A 22,809-nucleotide genomic window follows, 5' to 3' on the forward strand; every position below is an offset into this window, starting at 1 on the left:
GAGGCACATCCCTATCAAAACCACACTTGACCCCACCCCCCAGGTGCAAGTCTGAATGAACCTGAAAACACAGCGTTTTCATTCCTATGTGTGTGATTAACATCCCAGCATAAATAATTAGTAGCCTGTTGTCATTATCGCTAGTCCAACCACAACCGCAGGAAGAAATGAAGTGTAAAACGCAACATTTTTGAAGGTGATACAATGTTCAGGTTTCGTGGTATTTCTTCATGAATGGCCTGTGTTCATGTCTGAGTGAAAAACATTATATAATCATGACACCACATGCATGTTATCATTACTACGTTTGATTAACATCACGGCATGTCTTAATGCAATCAGTCGCCTGTTGTCATTAGCATTAGTCCACTGTCTGCTCCATTCATGACCGCGGAAAGAAGTTAAACGCAAAACACAACAAAGTCAATGCACTTGCAAGGGGCGGTAAAATTGATATTTAATAATTAAACCATGTTGCAGCGGTTGGACACTGTCATTGACGGCTGCTTGTTAGACGTCCTTGCCATGACCGTAAACAGTGCAAATTTTTACCTGTGTGTGTGTCGCAAGGTCGCAAGTACTATTAAAGGTACGGTAATTTGAAAATCCAGAACTCTGAAATTAAAATGTTGGGATTTTTGCACACTGAATGTTAAATATGTTAATAAACCATTAATGCAAGTGTGAGAGCAGGTCTGGAACTAATGAAGTATTACGCAAGCATATTTTTGGTTGAAAACCTTCCACGTTTTTCGATGCAAGCAACTTGTTATCACATCTCTGGTATTGCTGCGCATGCAGGTTCATCGTACTTGTTAAGGTTGATGTATCTTTGCTCTATGGTGTGCTCATAGGATGGCGTCGTTATCCATCTAGTGTCATTAAAATGTAATTAGTTGAACATTTATTATCCATATGTGCTACCATTCTATCATTACGTGTAGGCATTACCAACAGTTTATTGCACTGTCTGTTTGTTATGTTCTGTGTGTTAGATATTGGGAAATTGCGGGCATTCAACTAACAGCAAAACTATGAAGCAAGTAATAATTTATTTTTTTTATTAAAAGTGTTTTTATTCCGTGCTGCGCCGCAGGTGAGGCTCCTTTTCAAACTGATGTGCGGCAAACCACTGAAATAGGCTATTGCAGTTTAAATCCATTCATGGAAGACATGACCGTAATCTAATGCATAGGGAGTGTGAATTTCAAATGGAGTTACCCGAATGGGTGATTCCATTTGAAATCTACGCTCCCAGTGTACTAGATAGTCCAATGACCACCTTTTTACTGAAGCATTTTCTAACTAAAGGTAACCAATGAGTTCTATGAGACCAAAAATGGGTAAAATGGTAGCCTATCTAAGACCACTTCAGTTTAAAAAGATAACCCTTACTGAACTAGATCTCACTGAATCTCACTATGAAAATCGCTGCTCGTGCACGCATTGCACGTGACTTGATGACGCAATCAGCCTAAGTCATATATGCCCAGGGAATCGTTGGTCGGGCCAACGCCACCTGTGTGGCTACATGCTGGGGATCTTCTGCGTGGCATGCGAGGGGTCCGAGGTTGAATCCCGGGGTGCAAAGTGACTTCTTTCTTCATCTTCTCTCCTTTATCTTTTCTTCTTTCCCTTCAGATAGCAAAAATCCCTTGTGTTCAGTTAGGGTTATGTAGCGTGTTTTTCCTAGATATAGGCCAAAATAACCCTTACTGAACTAGATCTCACTGAATCTCACTATGAAAATCGCTGCTCGTGCACGCATTGCACGTGACTTGATGACTTAATCAGCCTAAGTCATATATGCCCAGGGAATCGTTGGCGGGCCAACGTCACCTGTGTGGCTACATGCTGGGGATCTTCTGCGTGGCATGCTGGGGGTCCGAGGTTTGAATCCCGGGGGTGCAAAGTGACTTCTTTCTTCATCTTCTCTCCTTTATCGTTTCTTCTTTCCCTTCAGATAGCAAAAATCCCTTGTGTTCAGTTAGGGTTAAAGTAAGGTAATAGAAATAAATTAGTTCAACTAATCAATTAATTTACTATTAAATTTTGATAAAATGGTATTTTGTGCCTGTATTGATATTGACCGATATAGATTTAGCATTAATTGATAGTTCGTTAAAAATAAGCATTGACGGCATCAACAGTCGATCCAAAGATCGAACAAATTTGTTTCTGGTGCCTAAGGTACCCCATGTGAGACCTGTAGTGTCCATCGCAAATATACCCGATGTGAGACCATGAACAATAGCAAGGATACCCTTATCATTGTATATGATGACCATCAACCAGGAATAAAACTTGCGAAAGGAGATTTCAAGTCTTTAGGTAGAAGATGTGATATTTAAAATTAAGCTGGTAATTGAAGTGATAGTTGTAATGTTAACACCATTTCACTTTTAAGAAAAATACGCAGTGGCAATTATGGAAAACCTATCCGAGACTCCCTGGCTGAATTTGAGACCCGATACAAGATCTCGGGAAGCTCTTTGTGATTTTTATACCACTTTTTGAGAGTTCCAGAACTGAAGCTGGTCTCGCGTTGTTTGGAATGAGCTTTGTTACCGACCAGCAGGGACAGGCGATTTGCGCAGGAAAAAATAGCAAATTGCACGGAGATTGCGCAGAACTTTTTTTCAGTGCAAATCATGTATCCCTGCTCATAGGGAAAAAATAGCCAATTGCGCGGAAAAAAAGTTCGGCGCAAATCACTTGTCCTGCCGACTAGTATACCAAGAGACCCAACCCCGTGAACTTTCAACAAGAATCCCCACTTCCACCAAGAGATTACAACAGAAATTGAATTTGTCGTTTCCACAATTTAAAAAAATGCTTAACCCCCTGAGCACTACCTGCCGATCTAACATTGCCTCTGATTGGTCAATTACATGACATCTTCACTATAATCACCAATCAGAATGGAGCTTTGCAAATAATTCACCCCGATTATTTTGCATAGTGAAATTATTCTAACAATGTTGCTGATTGATCCAATTGATAATTAAAACTTCTTTTTGGCCTATCGGCAGGTAGTTCTCATGGGGTTAAACATAATTTATATTTTGCCCAAATTGGATTCATTTCACTCAATTGCATCACATAATACAGAAACAGACCAAATAAAGCAACAGAATTATTTCAATATGTGCTGGAGGCAGCAACCCTATGAAAGTAGCCCATTTGTGATAAAAACATGGCAACACTCATTACGCAAGTTTGTTTTGTATCATTTTTACCCCTTTATTATTGATTTTAGTGATTTTTTATTATTGTTGCATCGAAGCGTGAACGGATGTCGAGGATAATGAACTGCATGCAGCCTATTGAACATTAATGTTTGCCGTCAACAGTTATCGCATTAAAAAGCAAATGCAATTAATGCCCACAGACTAGCTCCATCACATGTCAACTTATAACCATGGCTGTCTGGTGCAGGGAAAAGCTTTTGCGCTAAATGTTCAAGAAAAGACAACTAACCTTAATTAATGTGTTGAGTATTAAGGATGCACACAGGATCACTGAAGTGTTACATAGCCAAAATTAAGTTTTCATCACTAATGTCATCTTCAAACTGTATTTTATCTTGTCATTAATAGATTTTAAAGAAATCTTAAAATTTGAACCATAAGAAAAGCTATTTTAAAGACCCTTTTTCATTAAAAATTCGTCAAAATGCAAAAGCAAATAAATTATTTTTTTCCCGCAATATATCGCTTTCTCGAAACGCGTTCTGCGGCGTACAGCTAGCAAAGACACGCACACATGGTAAACTGGATGGGCGAGGTGATTACTGATTGAGGCGCTGGAGTCGCCAATCGCGATCACTACCGTATTTTATCGTATTGATCTCTTCCAAGGTAGGTAAAGCTTGCACCATTGCATGCATTGCGAAACCACCACCGTCCCCGTCCCAGGATCAGTAGGCCTACTCCATAAATTTCGCCAAAAAAGTGCTGATATAGTGGTATAAATTATAGGTTTTTTTATAAACATAATAGTGAATTTTTGTTTGTTTTTGTTTTGTTTTTCAAGTTTCATTCTGACCTTGAAAAGATGAAATTTATCTGTAAGAAGTAGTTACCCGTAAGAAGCCCTGTAATGATGACGCAATCTGGTAGATACGATAGAAAACGTAGGCCCTAAATATTTTGCTAGTAGGCTAGACTTAGCACGTATAGTACATCATTAGGCTTATTATTTTATGTTTAAAAATTTGTTTTATTTCATTCATTCATTCATTCATTCATTTGTTGTTATTCGATTTACCAAGTTGGTATAGTTGGACAGGAATATAGGCCTATTATATTTATAGCTTATATTTTATGCAGTCCCAGCCTTGGTTCGGGAGCCTCTGCGGTCGTTCAGTCTCGTCTTCATTTTGAAGACCATAAAAATAGGCAAGCAGTTACTACCTGTAGGCCTATAGTACCTAAGGCCCTGAATAATGTTTCAAAGTGTTATTAAAACACGGATTTAAGATTCGTTTTCAAACGTTCTCTACTCCTGATTGACCATTAACGCAATGTCAAAAACGTTGACATTTCAATACATCATATCGACCATCTAGGCATAGGCCTACAACTCTATGTCAAAAATGTCGATATTTGAAATCGGCATAGCGAGCACGCGTTTATGAAAGCATTTTCATAAATGTTTTAATGCTAAATAATAATTTCAAACGAGAAATATAATGGAAAACGCAAATTCGTGCTTTTTTCATAACCAATTTTAACTACATTTCCATTAGTAAGCCTATTAGGTCTACCATATTATAGGCCTAACATGATTGCGATAAAAGCTTTTGGTTTTACAATACTTTTTGCGAATGTTTTGGCCGAATGCCTTTTTATTTGCAATGTTTGTCTGGCTTTCAACTTTCACGTTTATAATGTTTTCTGCATACTTTAAAATGTAAACTGCTTTAACATGTTTAAAGCATTTTTCGTGAATGTTTTCATGCAGTGTTTTAAAACGCTCTTTATAGCATGCATGATGCATATATACGGTAGGCCTACTGCATAAACCACAATCTAATTTAAAGCCATAAGGGGGCTGGCATTTTCTTCGGAAGGGGGGGGTCACAAATATGTCGGTGACCGGAGTTAATTTTTTTTATGACCCCCCTATCGCGGGCAAAAAATTTTACGACCCCCTATCGCTGGTCGAAAAATTTTATGACACCCCCCTTCCAACTACACAGACTCAAGAAAAATTATTCATTGCCGGAACTAAGGTGCGGAGCGCGTCAAAACTTAAAAGTGAAGAAAGTGTGTGGAGCGTGGTAAAATTTTTATTGTAAGTGTAAAGAAGGCGCGCGGAGCGTGTAAAAATTGTGCATAGATTGTACGCACATTTCGACCATGCGGTTAAAGAATGCGTAAGAAAGGCTAAAATTTTAAGTCACCAGCCCTAAATAATTCTATAACCCCCTATTTTGGGTGTTAAAAAATTATAACCCCCTATTTTTGGTCTGAAAATTCTATGACCCCCCCAGTATATTTGTGACCCCCCCCCCCCTTCCGAAGAAAATGCCAGCCCCCTCATAAGTGTTCCGTTTTCTACTTTTGACATTCGGTTTTGTTAGGCCATGTAAATTTCCGTGTTTTTCAGTTTTCTTGTGACCTCTCCGTGTTTTGCCCGTTTAACATACATATAGCCTATGCCTACTTTTTGTCCGTTTTACAAGAAGTTTATTCAAGACATATTACAACTTTTACCCCACTTTTTACACGTTTATTTGATTGAAAACAACAACAGACACACTTTTTTAAATTTATGTTGTTGTATTTTATTCACTTTTTATGCGGTACAAAATATTTTACAACTTTATTGTGGCTTTAGGCCTATAATAGGCCTATGACTTTTTTGTAACGTGTTTGATATTCCGTAAAAGTTAAAAATAAAATTACAAACAATTACAATAACAAAAACGGAATATTGAGTAATGCGACACATCAGAATCTTTTTTAAAATTTTACTTGGGATTCCTGTGGTGTAGGCCTAGCTATAACGGGCGTTAAAATGCCTATCTTTGGCGCGGACGGGCCGCTGTGGTGCCTCTCAACTAAAAAGAAAAAGCAACGAGTAGTAACAACATCATGTTTGCGGTTCAGAAAAGGACAATGAACATAAAAATGCAATATTTGTCAACACCAAAAAAAAAAAAATCACCAAAAACGATAAATTAAAAACATTGCATTTTTAAAGCAAAATTATGAAAATTAGTACAAAACAGAAATCGCAATTATCATGATTATGTCTCAGTTTATTATTCATTTCATAAAACTTCCTGATTATCTGCTAAAATAATTGCTTGTCAGTTATTCTATGCTAATTTTAATGTTCTGATGTCCGCAAATTTTAATACAGAGCATGATCTTTTTTTATACGGAACAGGACAAACTTGTGCTTAAATAATCATGGTTTCGTTCGCGGCAACACGGCCATGCACTGTGCAACTTATTCGCGTAACCTGTCTGTCTGTCAGCGCGCCCTGTCGCTCCTCAAACGCCGACGCGACGCCGCGGCCTTGCCGGAAGCTCTGCTGCACCATGGAAACAAGACTAAAGTAAATAAAATGGCTACACCATGTGGATAAACATCTGCCGAATGTGCACGGATAATTTTGTCATATTGTATATTTTACCTTCTAAATCACCAAAAAAATGCCAATCTGCTGCAGTAGGACGCCCCTTCTCATTTTCTAACTTGACCAAACGTCACAAGTCACCGGATTATATATTTATGGAATAATCTTCAAAAATGGACCTAAAATCCGCTGTATTTTTCTAAATCGCGATTTTCGGCAAGTTCACTTTTGACCACTTTTAACCATTTTTGGTCCGCCATAGCGTCTAAATGAAGCATCACTGAGGTAAGTTTTTAAGTCAAACGTTTAGATATGGCTAAAATCTAGATCAGGCTTCCTCAAATAGATTTGTTGAAGCGCCACATGAAATTAAAAAAAAAAAAAAATGCAAAGCGCCACTCAATGGGGGGGTCAGAGGGGTTTCCCCTGTGAAGCTATCGATTTTTTTTAATTTGAGGTGCAAATGACGCCATTTGGTGCAACATTTTAGCCTGTCTTTACAAGGATAACATGGGAATCGCATTGTTTATTTATTTATTTTAAATCTAAACGGCGCCAGTGGCAAGGCCACTGGAAGCTCACGGGCGCCACATGTGATGCCAAGGCCGCTATTTGCGGAGCCCTGATCTAGATAGTGTTTTTTCATTTTTTTAAATTAGGGCCTAGAACTTTTTTTTATCACCCATGATTCAAAAATTTGAACACGGGTCACACGTTTTTACTGATTTTTTGCCTATATTTTAAAAACTAAGCAAAATTTCGAAAAAATAAAAAAACACTTTCTAGATTTATTTGTCTAAATTAATAAAATTCATGTTTTACAGTTTGTGCTTTTCAAATAATTTTTTTATGGCGGACCAAAAATTTTTGGTCAAAAAAGCCGTTTTTGGGGATTTTCTCGAAAATTGTACTTTTTGACCCAAAACTGACATTTTAAATGGATTTATGAGCTCATTTCCATTAAAAAAATGTATACTTTTATATACTTTACATAAATAGTTTTCGAGTTATGAGGTGAATAATAATGGATAATTAGTGATCCTGTGTGCCTCCTTAAGTTTAAGTGCTTATTAGCTGCGGGTGTTAGCTGCGGGTAGCAGCTCTATAAGTCACCATGTCTCTCCGTCTGTTAGTCTGTTAGTCCGTCCGTTAGTAACAAACGCTAAAAAATGCTGTTACGTCTACATTGTTTGTCGCATGGCTATGATACTTGGTGAGGGGGAGGCCTATACCGCCCCATACTGGAAAAAGAGTTTCATTCCGAAATTTGGGAAAATGAGGGGAAATTGAGGAAGTTAAGGGAAATTGAAGAGAATTAAGGAAATTGGGATTTTTTTGAAGAGAATTAAGGAAATTGAATTTTTTTTTTTTTTTTCCGAATTTTTTTTTTTCCCGAGATTTTTTTTTTTCCGAATTTTTTTTTATTTTTTTTTTTTTGAAATTTTTTTATTTTCAAATTTTTTTTTTTCCGAATTTTTTTTTTTTTTTTTTGAAATTTTTTTTTCCTGTAATTTTTTTTTTCCGAATTTTTTTTTTTTTTGAAATTTTTTTTTTTTTTCCGGATTTTTTTTTTCCGAATTTTTTTTTTTTTTTGAAATTTTTTAAAGACACCAACACTGCAAAATTGAATTCCTTGTCCCACAGCGACCGCTACGGATCCGACGGTACTTGTTTTTTTTATCAGGGTGGTGCGATTTCTTTATGGTAAAAGAGAGGATAAGTGAGAGCGGGGGAGGGGCACTTAACACAAGTGACCATACGGGTATGCTCCCAAGGAAAGACCCCCTTTTTGGGATTTCGGGATATTGGGATATTTGACAAAAATAGAGCTCTGAAAGACCCTTGATTTTGATAATTTCAAAAAGTCCCCAAAATTGCTCATTCCTTAATTAAATGTGATGCGATCAAGCAAAATCAGCCGGAACTCGGAAATATTAAATTTTCGGTTTCTCATAAGATAGTAAAAGGCATTAACAAAGCTGGATTTTGCAGAAAATCCCATTGAAATGGAACAACAGTTCCAAAGATATGCGCAATTAAAGAGTTTCCAAAACAATAGGAAACAAAAGGAAATAGTTCCTTTGTTTGGCTATATCTCAAAATCAGTATTTCGAAGTTCCGCCTGATTTTGCTTGATCGCATCACATATTTCTGGGGTTATTTTTCAGGCGATTTCAGCCAAGAAAGACCCTTGATTTTGACTGTTTGCAGCTCCCAAAATCCCCATCCGCAGCTCCAAAAGACCCCCTGTTACCGGTATGCCATCAGCTCCCAAAGACGCACCTCCTCAAAATTCTGGGGGAACATTTTGATGTGCCCCCCGCGAGAGGGAGGGTGGGTGTGGGGGTCTATGGCTGACAAAGGCTTCTCACAGGTATACCTGTGAATTTGAGAAAAGTTTCTTGGATATTATAATATGAAAAATACATTGTTTAGACATCAGATAGACAGGTATGCAAAATACATGGGTTAGGCAACACATAGACAGATTTTAATAATGGGAACCACATGGAGACTACTTACTACCTGGTGATGTTGGCTACCCAAAGTGTTTAATATTAGCTAAAAAATGCTGTTACGTCTACATTGTTTGTCGCATGGCTATGATACTTGGAGGAGGGGAGGGCCTATACCGCCCCATACTGGAAAAGAGTTTCATTCCGAAATTTGGGAAAATGAGGGAAATTGAGGGAAGTTAAGGGAAATTGAAGAGAATTAAGGGAAATTGGGATTTTTTTTGAAGAGAATTAAGGGAAATTGAAATTTTTTTTCCGAAATATTTTTTTTTGAAATTTTTTTTTTTTGAAATTTTTTATTTTCCAAATTTTTTTTTTTGAAATTTTTTTTCCGAATTTTTTTTTTTTTTGAAATTTTTTTTTTCCAAATTTTTTTTTTTTTAATTTTTTTTTTTCCGAAATTTTTTTTTTTTTTGAAATTTTTTTTTTCCGAATTTTTTTTTTCCCGAATTTTGTTTTTTCTTCTTTTTTTTGAAATTTTTTTTAAAGACACCAACACTGCAAAATTGAATTCCTTGTCCCGCAGCGACCGCTACGGATCCGACGGTACTTGTTTTTTTTATCAGGGTGGTGCGATTTCTTTATGGTAAAAGAGAGGGTAAGTGAGAGCGGGGGAGGGGCACTTAACACAAGTGACCATACGGGTATGCTCCCAAGGAAAGACCCCCTTTTTGGGATTTCGGGATATTGGGATATTTGACAAAAATAGAGCTCTGAAAGACCCTTGATTTTGATAATTTCAAAAAAGTCCCCAAAATTGCTCATTCCTTATATGTGATGCGATCAAGCAAAATCAGCCGGAACTCGGAAATATTAAATTTTCGGTTTCTCATAAGATAGTAAAAGGCATTAACAAAGCTGGATTTTGCAGAAAATCCCATTGAAATGGAACAACAGTTCCAAAGATATGCGCAATTAAAGAGTTTCCAAAACAATAGGAAACAAAAGGAAATAGTTCCTTTGTTTGGCTATATCTCAAAATCAGTATTTCCGAGTTCCGCCTGATTTTGCTTGATCGCATCACATATTTCTGGGGTTATTTTTCAGGCGATTTCAGCCAAGAAAGACCCTTGATTTTGACTGTTTGCAGCTCCCAAAATCCCCATCCGCAGCTCCAAAAGACCCCCTGTTACCGGTATGCCATCAGCTCCCAAAGACGCACCTCCTCAAAATTCTGGGGAACATTTTGATGTGCCCCCCGCGAGAGGGAGGGTGGGTGTGGGGGTCTATGGCTGACAAAGGCTTCTCACAGGTATACCTGTGAATTTGAAAAAGTTTCTTGGATATTATAATATGAAAAATACATTGTTTAGACATCAGATAGACAGGTATGCAAAATACATGGGTTAGGCAACACATAGACAGATTTTAATAATGGGAACCACATGGAGACTACTTACTACCTGGTGATGTTGGCTACCCAAAGTGTTTAATATTAGCTATGATGTCATTTGAATGCCTATTTTTACCAGGTTGTTACTACTGATTTCTCTATATAGAGTTATAAAGCAAGAAATAGCAATCAAAGGAGTATTTTGTGATCCTAGCTTCCTCTTTTAATAACATTTTCAGTAGATATCCACGAAAAAAGCTTATTCCCAAAATTTCAGTTGATTCCGATTTTGCGTTTGGGATTTATGCATGATTATGTATTACACTGCTCCATAGGTCACTGTGTTGTCATTTCATTCTCGTAATTCAAATTTGACGATTGGCTAACAAATTAATCTGTAAGAAATATTTGTACATAAACATTATATAGCCAGAAGTTTCCAGCGGTTAAAAAATCTCAACATGTTCTAAGAAAAGTGTGGGGGATGAGACTGTGTATCACAAAATGCCCCTTTAAGTAGGAACTTTGTGAAATTCTACTGCAAAACATGCTCTGATTTTACTGATATTTAAGCACAATAGGATTATGTACCCCAGTAAACTTCTCAGAGGATCCAAGTTGATCTAGTGTAGACGCCGACGCTCGTGTAGTTGGATCATACACATAATGATGGAGGATCATTATATAGTTGCATCCTGCACATAATGATGGAGGATCATTGTATAGTTGCATCCTGCACATAATGATGGAGGATCATGTGTAGTAAAGTTACTGAGTGGGCACTTAAAATTTTGCAAATTAAATGTCCAAATCAAGTACAATTTTGGAAATGAGCATTTTTTCATGGAATGACCATTTTGTTGTTGAATCATACTGTACAAAGAAGATGCTATAAAATCATTAAACAGTTTTAATTTAAGTGGATCCTAGATTTGACTGCTCATCCATATGTGTGTGTGACGATGTCCATAACATAGTGATTCTTTTGACTGCAATTTATGTTTTTGTTTTGAAATAACCTTTTTAATACTGATTGTATGAATATTAGTCGCCAATGTGTCCAATAAGTCGACACTATTGTTTTGCATCTCTCCCACGCAGCAGACATCATTAATGTTACATATATATTTTTTAACAAAATTTAACCAATTGATACTAATGAACCTAGGGAGGTTTCTCATATCATTATTCCATTGACATGTTTTTTTGATAGATAATGACCAATTACATTGTGTTTTCAAAACACTCGTGTATAATGTTTGGTCCTTGTTCGTGATGTTACCATGGCAACACAATTATGAAGTACCAATTGATGTTGTTTTGGCACTGATATTCCCCGGAATAACCAAAATAGGACTTGTTTGTTCTCATGTTTTGTTAAGGTGCATACTAATGAACAGAATATGCCTGGCTACTTCCTATTATTTTATATAATTATGATTTTGTCCGCTTTGTTAAAGGGCGACTCCGGCAATCACAACATTATGCCTTATATGTTAGAAAAACAATTATCAAGCACGAATCGCGTGGTTTTATTTGAAACAAACTCATATTGACCATAAAAACGAATAAAAACAGCCGACTCTCATCACGCGATATTTCAAAATTCCCTCCCCGAAATTGTCTAGTGCAATGACGTCATGGTTACTTGTGCTCAATTGTTGTCAGCCTTCATTGTATTACTGGGACGTCATTGCACTGGATAATTTCGCGCCGGGAATTTTGAATATCGCGTGTTGAGAGACGGCTGCATTAATTCGTTTTTATGGTCAATATGAGTTTGTTTCAAATAAAACCATGTGATTCGTGCTTGATAATCAATTTTCTATCATATAAGGCATAATGTTGTGATTGCCGGAGACATCCTTTAAAAATACATGTGTGATTGCTCCACAGCAACGCCCTCAATTTGTCGCGATATCTTTTTGTATGATTGTAATCCCCAATGGTATACTAAAATACCATGTGAAAGACTAAACCTGAAGTGCTTTAATTGCAGTAAAATTTAATTTATTAATAAATATCAAGCCATGATGTTAAAGGTCCGTAACCCAATCGACAGCATCATCCCCCCGATATTTTTCATTGTTGATGAGGTTTTGGTATCACATAATAGATACTATTTTTCTCATTACTATCCTGAAATTTGATGCCCCAAGTCGATGTATTTCTGGAGAATTCATGAAAAACATTGGCCTTTACAGGCTACCAATTTCTAAATACTAAAAAGTACTTCGGATTTCTGGGTAGGGAATTATGAATGAATAATCAGTCTCCTCAACAGCTACTTTTGTTTTGCGTCATTCACATTCTGTGAAAAGAGCGAACCACACTAACTGCTGAGGAGACTCCAGCTTTACGGCGGTAGTATATAGCTCTAAAAATTCCGTCATGGACGAAGCGGGATAAATAGCTCAATTGGTTAGCGTGTTGTGTTTTACCCATGAGGTACCCGGTTCAATACCCGGTAATAGTTCTCTTTTTCCTCTCCATTTTTAACTTTAAAAAATGTTAAAGTTTTTTTACATTCATTTGAAATGTACATATTGCAAGAGGAAATATGTTTTGTTTCCTTTTTTTCTGAAATGATACGAAAAAGAGTTAAAAGCAAACAAATCCGTTCAATACGTGCATTTGCAGCATTGTCGTCAGGTCTGTTTTGTTTTCGTCGATAATGGCATGGCTATTACCATCATTTATACACAAAAATCTATCATGAACAATATAAAGACGAAACTGGTTGTGGTTAGAGGTAGGCATATTATAATTATTAAAACTAGTGTCACAACTTAGTATCGGAACGTGACTAGTGGAGCTTGATTGTCATGTCAGTGCACCACGCACGCATCGGCACATGACGAAGGGAATTACGGCACATGTTGTTGTTGCTTGCCTGCCCAGAATGCAATTCACACATACCAAGGTATTGGATTGCGAATTTTGCTATTTATTCACATTTACGCTGAAAATGCTCTCGTTTTTCATGATGCAGCATAAAGGGGACGATATTTGATATTATTATGTAGTTTTAAAGACAATCCATATCCAAAACCAATAGGGTTACCCCCTTTAAAGGAGTATTTTGTGATTCTTGCATCTTCTTTTTATGGTGTGTTTGAGTAGGTATCCATGAAAAAAAAAATATTTTGCACACAAACATTATGTAGCCAGAGGTTTCCGGTGGTATAAAATGTGGGGGGTGGGGTTATGGGTCATGAAATGCCCCTTTAATGAATCCTGCTTATCAATAAGTAAGTAAATAAAGAATGTTGAAAAAAATAATAAAAAAATAACAAGCAACTTATATCCACCAAGTGTATCTCAAAGCGCTTTTGCAAAGCACAATTTATGCAGCTGTAACACAACAAGGTAAAACTGGATTAGCCATGACATGAATATGGGTAGAGATCCGACTTTTGAATAGCGGCGCCCTTTATGTGATATTTGTTGTTGATATAAATTACTATTATCTACCTCAGTGTAACCACTTGATAGAGGAAATTAAAGAATCTAAAAATGAAATCCACCAATTTGAAGTTAGCCCATTAAAATGCACCAATTTGAAGTGAGCCATTTATGTTGAGCCCTGTATGCAGAGTTTGTTCACCTATTTATTATTGTTGTACCACTAGTCTAGACAGCATTGGAGCAACCAATTGATTGAGAGAGAATAAGAAGGCACAGAGAAAACGCAATAGCCCACGTTCGTTGGTTTCATTTTTGTACCTGCTCTGTCTCCGTTGCTTGAATGGCATTTTCCAGTCTGATGGATAGCCATAGCGTCACACAAATATTGGGTCAGTCCATGTCAAAGCAGACTGAGTGTACACCCACCCTCTTGGATTATGCTCTCCTTTGGCTCAGGGGTACCTTTCATGGACCCCTAGGTGAGGTCACAAGAAAAAATTCAAATTCAATTTCGTTTCGAATGGCGGGCCATCTAAGTTTGGCGACCTTGACCAAAATTGGGAATTTAAGGTGTCCAAATGACAAAGCGCTCTCTTTGAGAGGCATTTTCTTCTTAATTAAATCAGTTGTGACCCTCTTTTGAATGTGGTCACTCACTGGCTGTGTCTGAAATGCCTAATGCCAAAAAGATTGATTTGAATTTCGTTGGGATTTCAGAGGGGGTCAAAATCAGCACTTCATACTGTTCAATCAAATTATCTTTGATTTTGAAGGACCCATGATAATGCCACAGTGCACTTATAGGTCCTAATTATGTTCAGAATGGATTAACCATGTGCCAATGTCTATGAGCAATTCAAAAAAAGAAATTTCTAGACCCCCTACAGAATTTTAGGCCCCCTAAAGTGGTTCAGCCACAAATGGCGCTTAAAATCGGCAAATTTTGACACCTAATAACTTTAGGTGTACACCAGATATGAATTTCTAGTCTTTTGCATCTGAAAGAATGTAGTCTAATGTTACTAGGAACATAAGATTTGTTTTGTATTTTTGTGTTTTGATACTTTCAAAAGGTCGTTGACCTATGAACATTTTTCGTCATAGCGCCCTCCTGAAAGGTCTGACACATAACAAACTATACATTTTTGGAATCCTCATGACCATACGAGTAATTTGATATATTACTTGACATAATTGGGAGCATTCTGAAAATTTGACCCCATAACCTGTACTTTGCATGTGCAGCGTTGCCAGGAAGTGCATTTTTGGTCCCCTTAAAAATCCATACAGAGGATTAGAAAGTAGTTTTTTCTTATTACTTGACTCAAGAGCAACTTGAAATATCAGGATAAATAATACAAATGGCTATAAAGTGATCAAAAATATAAAAAAATATCATACTAAAATTGGCATTTTGTACCGTATCCTGTATGCATGGTATGTTAGGCAAAAATGACTATTTTTGAAAGCGTCAACTTTATACTAAAACACAAAAATACAAAACAAATCTTATGTTCCTAATAACATTAAACTACATTCTTTCAGATGCAAAAGACTAGAAATTCATATCTGGTGTACACCTAAAGTTATTAGGGGTCAAAATTTGCCGACTTTAAGTGCCATTTGTGGCTGAACCACTTTAGGGGTGGCCTAAAATTCTGTAGGGGTCTAGAAATTTCTTTTTTTTAATTGCTCATAGACATTGGCATATGGTTAATCCATTCTGAACATAATTAGGACCTATACGTGCACTGTGACATTATCATGGGTCCTTCAAAATCAAGATAATTTGATTGAACAGTACGAAGTGCTGATTTTGACCCCTCTGAAATCCCAACGAAATTCAAATCTATCTTTTTTGGCATTAGGTATTTCAGACACAGCCAGTGAGTGACCACATTCAAAAAGAGGATCACAACTGATTCAATTAAGAAGAAAGTGCCCCTCAAAGAGAGCACTTTGTCATTTGGACCCCTTAAATTCACAATTTTGGTCGAGGTCGCCAAACTTTGATTGCCCGCCATTCGCAAACGAAATGGAATTTGAATTTTTTCTTGTGACCTCACCTAGGGATCCATGAAAGGTACCCTGAGCCAAAGGAGAGCAAAATCCAAGAGGGTGGGTGTACACTCAATCTGTTTCGACATGGACTGACCCTATTGCAGTGTGTATTATGCTAGAGAGGTGTAACTGACAATAGCTACTCTGGGAATCAAATCAATTGTAGTATTTCAGAGTGACTTTTAAAAGTGGTAGTTTTTTTGTCTCTTATTAGTCTTTTTTCATTTGTTTTATTTCTTCCTTATTCCTTTGCTCTTTGTGACTTGCTAAAGTGGTATTTTTCTTTTGCCTCTCTTTCTTCCTCTCTTTCTTTCGCTCTCTCCCTCCTTCCTCCCTTCCTCCCTCCCTTCCTTCCTTGTTGTTTCTTTCTTTTCATTGTTCTTTCTTTTCATTTTTAATTCATTCTTTCATTCATTTATTCTTTCTTTGTATCTTTCTTCCTTTTTTGTCTGTTTCTTTCTTTCTTTTTAATTTTTTTTACTTGTTTCATCCTGTTTCTGTCAATTTCTATTTTTCCCCATTTCTTTTCCCCCTTTCTTGCAAATGGGCTCTGGTTTTTCTTGTCACTATCAGGCTTGTCATATGGTCACTCAGTAAAAAATCTTGATCAGTGAAAGGAAGAGATAAGGTGATCGTGTGCAAGAGCAAACAGTAAAACCTTTCTGTTTTCCAATTGTAGACAATCACCATGCTATATACCTACCAATCCACAATACAAGGTAGAAACCAGACAGCGTAAAAATGCGTCTCAAAGAAATTCAAATACAATATTGTTGCAACTGTTTTACTCAAGTTCACATCATTTTGGTTCCAGCACGAAGCAGAATCAGACAGCAGACAGTTACGCTAACATGTCATGCATGTTCACCTCTCAAGTCAAAGTTCCGTAACCCAAATATGTTTGCATACTCATAGGATGAATTTTTAATGTGTTGGGTACAAAAACTCATCTTCCACAACTTAAGGTCAAACTTTGAGAGTTGCTTTGTAATAGAGGTTATTGAACTATGCCGCTGGAATTGAGTGTATTTTTTGGATCGTAGTTTTCTTGTGTGTTTATGTCGTCTGCTGTTAGTTGTCTGGGTGAAAGTTGCTCCAGAATTTCTCAGATGCAAAGTATTGGTAGCTTTGTGGTTCTTTTGTGGAAAAATTGGGTTATTTTGTTTGGTATGAGGTTTTTATGTAGTATTAGCAAGTAGACATTTTTTAGTCTAGTTCTTGATCTGCCAGTCTTAATGTGTCATTTGGTTATGGGTTTCTGAGATGTATTGGTCTGGTTCTTAATATGTGATTCCTTTGGGCTGAAACAGGTCAGCTTTTGTCAAGCGAGAGTCACTTGTAGGATTAGCCCACGGCAAGACAGCTTCTCTTTTTATAATATTTGATGGGTTCATTCAAAGAACTTTTCAGGGAGAACAAGAATTTGATAAGAAAGAAAGAAAGAAGACATGGATTGTGGGAAGTGTTAGATATCTTCTCTGGTTGGGCCTCTAGAACAGGGGTTTTTCCCCAGCGCCTAAGTAAAGTTACCTATTTTGTTTCATACCAATACATACACCAGGCACAAAAAGAAACTCGTCAGTTATATTCTTCCTTGCTGTTCAATAACTTGATAATTTTGTATTATTCTGAAATATACATTTTGTTAATTGGACATTTCTTTCTCATTTGACACCCTGTTTGTGAACATTGAGCAAGAATTGACCAAGATATGCGCCTCCAAACTCTCAAACCCCAAAATCAAAAGTTGCATTTTCAACGATTTTTAATGGGAACGCATCGTTGTATTGCACACAAGCACCACGGGCCAATCAATAAAGCACACAGTGTAACAGGCACAATTGAATCATTAAAATTGCAACATTTCATTTCGGGGTTTGAGAGCCATGATGTTAAAGGTCCGTAACCCAATCGACAGCATCATCCCCCCGATATTTTTCATTGTTGATGAGGTTTTGGTATCACATAATAGATACTATTTTTCTCATTACTATCCTGAAATTTGATGCCCCAAGTCGATGTATTTCTGGAGAATTCATTAAAAACATTGGCCTTTACAGGCTACCAATTTCTAAATACTAAAAAGTACGTCGGATTTCTGGGTAGGGAATTATGAATGAATAATCAGTCTCCTCAACAGCTACTTTTGTTTCGCGTCATTCACATTCTGTGAAAAGAGCGAACCACACTAACTGCTGAGGAGACTCCCGGAGACTCCAGCTTTACGGTAGTATATAGCTCTAAAAATTCCGTCATGGACGAAGCGGGATAAATAGCTCAATTGGTTAGCGTGTTGTGTTTTACCCATGAGGTACCCGGTTCAATACCCGGTAATAGTTCTCTTTTTCCTCTCCATTTTTAACTTTAAAAAATGTTAAAGTTTTTTTACATTCATTTGAAATGTACATATTGCAAGAGGAAATATGTTTTGTTTCCTTTTTTTCTGAAATGATACGAAAAAGAGTTAAAAGCAAAAAAATCCGTTCAATACGTGCATTTGCAGCATTGTCGTCAGGTCTGTTTTGTTTTCGTCGATAATGGCATGGCTATTACCATCATTTATACACAAAAATCTATCATGAACAATATAAAGACGAAACTGGTTGTGGTTAGAGGTAGGCATATTATAATTATTAAAACTAGTGTCACAACTTAGTATCGGAACGTGACTAGTGGAGCTTGATTGTCATGTCAGTGCACCACGCACGCACGGCACATGACGAAGGGAATTACGGCACATGTTGTTGTTGCTTGCCTGCCCAGAATGCAATTCACGCATACCAAGGTATTGGATTGCGAATTTTGCTATTTATTCACATTTACGCTGAAAATGCTCTCGTTTTTTCATGATGCAGCATAAAGGGGACGATATTTGATATTATTATGTAGTTTTAAAGACAATCCATATCCAAAACCAATAGGGTTACCCCCTTTAAAGGAGTATTTTGTGATTCTTGCATCTTCTTTTTATGGTGTGTTTGAGTAGGTATCCATGAAAAAAAAAATATTTTGCACACAAACATTATGTAGCCAGAGGTTTCCGGTGGTATAAAATGTGGGGGGTGGGGTTATGGGTCATGAAATGCCCCTTTAATGAATCCTGCTTATCAATAAGTAAGTAAATAAAGAATGTTGAAAAAAATAATAAAAAAATAACAAGCAACTTATATCCACCAAGTGTATCTCAAAGCGCTTTTGCAAAGCACAATTTATGCAGCTGTAACACAACAAGGTAAAACTGGATTAGCCATGACATGAATATGGGTAGAGATCCGACTTTTTGAATAGCGGCGCCCTTTATGTGATATTTGTTGTTGATATAAATTACTATTATCTACCTCAGTGTAACCACTTGATAGAGGAAATTAAAGAATCTAAAAAATGAAATCCACCAATTTGAAGTTAGCCCATTAAAAATGCACCAATTTGAAGTGAGCCATTTATGTTGAGCCCTGTATGCAGAGTTTGTTCACCTATTTATTATTGTTGTACCACTAGTCTAGACAGCATTGGAGCAACCAATTGATTGAGAGAGAATAAGAAGGCACAGAGAAAACGCACTTAATAGCCCACGTTCGTTGGTTTCATTTTTGTACCTGCTCTGTCTCCGTTGCTTGAATGGCATTTTCCAGTCTGATGGATAGCCATAGCGTCACACAAATATTGCAGTGTGTATTATGCTAGAGAGGTGTAACTGACAATAGCTACTCTGGGAATCAAATCAATTGTAGTATTTCAGAGTGATTTTTAAAAGTGGTAGTTTTTTTGTCTCTTATTAGTCTTTTTTCTTTTGTTTATTTCTTCCTTATTCCTTTGCTCTTTGTGACTTGCTAAAGTGGTATTTTTCTTTTGCCTCTCTTTCTTCCTCTCTTTCTTTCGCTCTCTCCCTCCTTCCTCCCTTCCTCCCTTCCTTCCTTCCTTGTTTCTTTCTTTTCATTGTTGTTTCTTTTCATTTTTAATTCATTTGTTCATTCTTTCATTCATTTATTCTTTCTTTGTATCTTTCTTCCATTTTTGTCTGTTTCTTTCTTTCTTTTTAATTTTTTTTACTTGCTTCATCCTGTTTCTGTCAATTTCTATTTTTCCCCATTTCTTTTCCCCCTTTCTTGCAAATGGGCTCTGTTTTTTCTTGTTACTATCAGGCTTGTCATATGGTCACTCAGTAAAAAATCTTGATCAGTCAAAGGAAGAGATAAGGTGATCGTGTGCAAGAGCAAACGGTAAAACCTTTCTGTTTTCCAATTGTAGACAATCACCATGCTATATACCTACCAATCCACAATACAAGGTAGAAACCAGACAGCGTAAAATGCGCCTCAAAGTACTTCAAATACAATATTGTTGCAACTGTTTTACTCAACTTCACATCATGTTGGTTCAAGCACGAACCAGAATCAGACAGCAGACAGTTACGCTAACATGTCATGCATGTTCACCTCTCAAGTCAAAGTTCGTAACCCAAATATGTTTGCATACTCATAGGATGAATTTTTAATGTGTTGGGTACAAAAACTCATCTTCCACAACTTAAGGTCAAACTTTGAGAGTTGCTTTGTAATAGAGGTTATTGAACTATGCCGCTGGAATTGAGTGTATTTTTTGGATCGTAGTTTTCTTGTGTGTTTATGTCGCCTGCTGTTAGTTGTCTGGGTGAAAGTTGCTCCAGAATTTCTCAGATGCAAAGTATTGGTAGCTTTGTGGTTCTTTTGTGGAAAAATTGGGTTATTTTGTTTGGTATGAGGTTTTTATGTAGTATTAGCAAGTAGACATTTTTTAGTCTAGTTCTTGATCTGCCAGTCTTAATGTGTCATTTGGTTATGGGTTTTCTGAGATGTATTGGTCTGGTTCTTAATATGTGATTCCTTTGGGCTGAAACAGGTCAGCTTTTGTCAAGCGAGAGTCACTTGTAGGATTAGCCCACGGCAAGACAGCTTCTCTTTTTATAATATTTGATGGGTTCATTCAAAGAACTTTTCAGGGAGAACAAGAATTTGATAAGAAAGAAAGAAAGAAGACATGGATTGTGGGAAGTGTTAGATATCTTCTCTGGTTGGGCCTCTAGAACAGGGGTTTTTCCCCAGCGCCTAAGTAAAGTTACCTATTTTGTTTCATACCAATACATACACCAGGCACAAAAAGAAACTCGTCAGTTATATTCTTCCTTGCTGTTCAATAACTTGATAATTTTGTATTATTCTGAAATATACATTTTGTTAATTGGACATTTCTTTCTCATTTGACACCCTGTTTGTGAACATTGAGCAAGAATTGACCAAGATATGCGCCTCCAAACTCTCAAACCCCAAAATCAAAAGTTGCATTTTCAACGATTTTTAATGGGAACGCATCGTTGTATTGCACACAAGCACCACGGGCCAATCAATAAAGCACACAGTGTAACAGGCACAATTGAATCATTAAAATTGCAACATTTCATTTCGGGGTTCGAGAGTTTGGAGGCGCATATCTTGGTCAATTCTTGCTCAATGTTCACAAACAGGGTGTCAAATGAGAAAGAAATGTCCAATTAACAAAATGTATATTTCAGAATAATCCAAAATTATCAAGTTATTGAACAGCAAGGAAGAATATAACTGACGAGTTTCTTTTTGTGCCTGGTGTATATATGCATACATACATAAGATGTATTTTATAGCGCTTTACCAAGAAATTGAACAAGATACTGTACATAGAACCAAAAGTCTTCCACTACACATAGCTATACTAGCACGCCTCTAATTTGGTTAATTAACTAGCATTTATACAAATTAGCTGATTAATTTGTCTGTCCTTTGACCTTATGTCATACGCGTTATATAACTGAATCAGGGTGTCTTATTGGTTGAGAGCCGGGCATAAACAAGCCCGCCTGATTTAGCGTGACGATTATGTATCAAAACTTAGCATGAAAATCGCACTTTGTTAAGAATGTTACAATTTAGTTTTGTTATAATTTCATGAAATACAATCACGGAATGTTGGGGAATGTACATAATGGGGTTCCTTAATAGCATTGAGAGTATGGTTGTTATTTAACAATCGATCATGACCTCAATTCTAGTAATGAACGCCTAATTTATTTCAAAAGGCTTCTTTTACCTTTTACTTTAGTTCAGTAAACTTTGAGAAAAAATAATGTCCACGCTTTCCATGAGATACTGCCTTTTAGCAAGTCCACTCGCATATTCTGATCACATAGTAAAAGAAAGTAAAGCACTACAAAATTTGTATCAATTACAACATTTTTGCATGGCATGATGAAAATTACATATACCAAAGAAAATGTGATTTTTGTGAGATCAATAAAACGTTTTTTGTATGATACATTGAAAATTAAGCATTCCAAAGCAATTGAAAGTATGAATTTTGTTAGGAAATAACATTTACACCCTTCTGGAACAGGTGCTTGTGTAGCTAAAAATACCTTGATGAGTGGGGTAGCAGACTGTGCATAAACATTGTGTGTTGGGATCAGATACATTCAATAAAGAAACATTGCAGTCGGGTTTTGGTTAAGGGTATGGTTTCACCTCGCGAGTTTAGTTAGTCGTGATTGATTGTTTGTGCAATTAAGATTGTGTTTGTTTGTATATGTATCTGTCTGCATCTGTCTATATGTCTGTCAAGCTGTCTGTCTGTCTGTGTTTGGATATCGGGTTTTAAATTGCTGTGGTTAACATTATAGTGTATGATGCCAAATCAAGAAAACTTAAAGGGACATTCAGGTTTTTTTTTTAGAATAGGCTATTCCAGTTGAAATCCACACCCCTATGGAAGACATGACCTTAATCTTCCACACAGGGGTGTAGATTTTAATGGAGCCACCCATTCAGGTAACCCCATTTGTAATTCACACTACCTGTGTGGAAGATTACTAGGTCATGTCTTCCATACGGGTA

At 36.7% G+C, this 22,809-nt stretch overlaps 1 protein-coding gene across 1 annotated transcript in view; it reads left to right on the forward strand.

The window, feature by feature from the left end:
- The window catches only part of LOC140136322 (U3 small nucleolar RNA-associated protein 4 homolog), a 121,613-nt gene that overhangs the window by 92,804 nt on the left and 6,000 nt on the right, over positions 1-22,809 (forward strand). The gene's annotated exons all lie outside the window — the stretch shown is intronic.

The sequence above is a fragment of the Amphiura filiformis genome, chromosome 16, assembly GCF_039555335.1.
Source record: "Amphiura filiformis chromosome 16, Afil_fr2py, whole genome shotgun sequence".
Classification (NCBI taxonomy): Eukaryota; Metazoa; Echinodermata; class Ophiuroidea; order Amphilepidida; family Amphiuridae; genus Amphiura; species Amphiura filiformis.